The sequence below is a fragment of the Rhagoletis zephyria genome, unplaced genomic scaffold, assembly GCF_001687245.7.
Source record: "Rhagoletis zephyria isolate East Lansing unplaced genomic scaffold, Rhagoletis_zephyria_1.1 Rzeph_scaffold_01066, whole genome shotgun sequence".
Classification (NCBI taxonomy): Eukaryota; Metazoa; Arthropoda; class Insecta; order Diptera; family Tephritidae; genus Rhagoletis; species Rhagoletis zephyria.
Window position 1 is genome coordinate 145,141 of NW_016158150.1, and position 3,313 is coordinate 148,453.

Sequence of the window (3,313 nt, forward strand, 5' to 3'; positions counted from 1 at the left end):
ACCCAATCGTCAAAGTCATAAATACCACAAGTGACATAAAATACGTAAAGAACTGTAACATCCGGACTGAAAAACTCTCTAATTTCAATGTTTATTTCATTAATAAGACAAGAAACGATGACAACCGGACAAAAGAACTGATTAAGATTTTGAAAAAACAAGTTCCTAGCTACACTGAGAGTGAATTGCTCAACTTGTGTTTAGATTACGCAGATATATTTGCACTTCGGACGAAAAAATGACATTAAACCACTTTTACGAACAAAAACTAAGATTGACAGACAACAACCCAGTTTACATTAAAAATTACCATTTACCATATTCCCAGCGTGAGGAAATCAACCGTCAGGTTAATAAGTTACATATAAAAAAATTAATTAATCGAAGAAAGTTACTCGAATTATAATAGCCCTTTAATTGTTGTTCCGAAAAAAGACACTAATGGTCAAAAAGCATACCGCATGTGCGTCGATTTCCGTGCTGTTAATAAGAAACTGATTGCCGATAAGTTCCCTCTTGCGCTAATAGATGACATTTAAGACAACCTTGGCCGAGCGAAGTATTTTTCAACTTTAGACCTCTTTTCAGGTTTTCATCAAATCCCTTTGCATGTTGACTCACGTGACGTAACGTCCTTTAGCACCGACCGAGTAGCATTTAGGTGGAAAGTATTACCGTTTGGTTTAAACGTAGCACCTAATTAATTTTTACGAATGATGACAATTGCTTTTTCCGGTATTCCGCACAATGCGGCATTTCTTTACGTCGATGATATAATCGTAATTGGTTGTAGCGAGGCACATCACATCAAAAATCTTTCAAACGTTTTCAATACTTGCAGAGCTTTCAACTTAAAACTTAACTCGAATAAATGCAATTTCCTCCGGCCAGAAGTTACATTCTTAGGCCATAAATGTTCAGCCAAAGGTCTATTGCCAGATGACACCAAAATAAATGCATTTAAAAAATATACAAAACCGACTGATAAAGACGCGGTTAGAAGATTCGTCGCATTTGCTAATTATTACAGACGGTTTATACCAAATTGCGTCTCTGGCAGCGCCTTTGAATCAATTAGGCAGGAAAAAAGTTGGGTTTATTTGGGACAGTGAGTGTGATAAAGCTTTTGAGTCGCTAAAATCAGCATTAATTTCACCAAAACTGCTACAATACCCGGACTTCTATATATTGCTATATTGAGCCAAGAGCAACAAGGGAATGATTTAACTATTTGTTTCGCTTCTAATTCATTTAATAAAGCCGAACAGAAAAAGCCAATTGTTGTCGTCGACGCGACTTTAATAAAAAAGACACACAACTTTTTTAGGGAACTTTAATAACTTTTTATTAGCGATGCGTTTCTTCGCGTTGCGCTTTAAAAATATTTGTGAGCTTGGCGCCTCTTTAACTGTTCATATACAAAGAACCATACCATTTAAATTCACGGCTGTATATATAGCAGAACTTCACTAAAATAGAATAGGTGTACATAAGCTCATACCTAACGGTGACCATTTATACATATATGCATATAAATAACTCAATTGTGAGATCTATGCTTAGATAATTTACAGTGGTGTAATATTAAGTACTAAGTTGTAAATGTACTCATATTTAGCGGCAACTGCCAGAACTTATCAGCGAAGTCTTTAGTTTTATGCCATTGCTGTCGTAAATCGTGTTTATCGTCGAAAACCGCTTTGTGGCCATCCGTTGATCCCAATAGCAAATGGTTTGGAGTAAGCGCATCGTCATCCGCGCTATCAAGTGACACGAACGTGAGCGGTCGAGAATTTATGATGAGCTCAACTTCGCACAAGGCATTCCTTAGCGTTTCGTCGGTAAATTTAAATGAAAGGCAAATGGCGTTAAGCACAGCTTTTACCGAACGGACCAATCGCTCCCAGGCACCACCCATGTGTTGCGCTCCGGGTGGGTTGAATCGCCACATGACATCCTCGTACTTTGTTTGCGCCATTTCAATAATTCTGGACTCTACACGCAGAGACTTTTCTGCTGCCTTAAAATTAGTTCCATTGTCCGTATAAATTTCGCGCGGCTTCCCGCGCCTTGAAATGAAATTTTGAATACACATAATGCACGAGGAAACATCTAAGCTGTGTGCGATTTCCAAGTGGACGACACGAACTGTCAAGCAAGTAAAGATTACTCCCCACCTTTTTTCTCGACGTCTTCCAACTGATACGTGTATAGGGTCAAATAAATCTATACCGACGTAGGTAAAAGGGCGTTCGAAGCTTGTCAATCGTGCAGCTGGCAGCGGTGCCATTTGCTGAGCGTTTGGTTTAGTGCCGTCGTTCTTGCAGCGTTGACACAATCGTCTTACCTTTCGATAAAGCANTTCGAAGCTTGTCAATCGTGCAGCTGGCAGCGGTGCCATTTGCTGAGCGTTTGGTTTAGCGCCGTCGTTCTTGCAGCGTTGACACAATCGTCTTACCTTTCGATAAAGCACCCTTAACCGTGGAATGTAGTACTTTTCACGAATTGTGTTTACAGTAGCTTCGTGAAACTGATGATGATTTTGCTGGTGGTAATGGCGAACTATTAAAAACGTGGTAGAATGATGGCATCGCCAGACCTCAAGTTCTCGGCTCTTCCTCGTGCTCTGAGTAAGCCGTCATCGTCTATATAAGCATTTAAAGATATTAGTTTACTGTCTCTCTCAATACTCTTACCGGACTTTAAAGTTCGCATTTCTGAAAGGTATTCACTCATCTGCGCTTCCTTTATGAGCATTTCTGGGCCTTTTTCGTGGTCTCGCAGATGGTTTCGAGGGTTGGCGCAACTTTATTGATCACCGCTTTCAGCTTCGTTGCACACATATTACTGTCGCTACCACACGATATAGGCCCGGGGGGGGACTTTGATTCCCAGTGGGAACGGTCACCATAGCTGGGCTCTAAGCTACCGGGGGGGTCGGCAGGTCGCGGATAGCCGGACGGCCTGTAGTAGCAGGTTAGTTGCGAAATAAGGTTAAACGAATAAGCAATCCCCGACGATGAGCAGCAGGAATTGAGGACGCGGTATAAAAGCCAGCAAGTCTGATGAAATTCCTGTGATAGTGGCGAGTGGACACCGCCTCTTTGAAATATGTGTCCCCCTCATCATACATATGATGAGCTACAAAAAAAAAACCCAGGCGCGACGGCTTCCATATTGGACGGCTTCCTGGTCAGCGTTTGTTCACCATGTTAGGTGCGGCTGATACAACAATCCAGACCGGTACGCGCTGCGGCGCACTGGGAGTCCCTCGAAATCCCTACAGCGATTTCTCCGCTGGCGGGGTAGAGAC

At 41.8% G+C, this 3,313-nt stretch overlaps 1 long non-coding RNA gene across 1 annotated transcript; it reads right to left on the minus strand.

Annotated features, from left to right (window-relative positions):
• Window positions 1–2,515: 2,515 nt before the first annotated feature.
• Window positions 2,516–2,862, minus strand: LOC108362680 (uncharacterized). The gene is made up of 2 exons (XR_001847504.1): window positions 2,702–2,862; window positions 2,516–2,645 (listed from the first exon to the last, which is right to left on the minus strand). It is a non-coding gene; the product is annotated as an uncharacterized LOC108362680 (long non-coding RNA).
• Window positions 2,863–3,313: the final 451 nt, after the last annotated feature.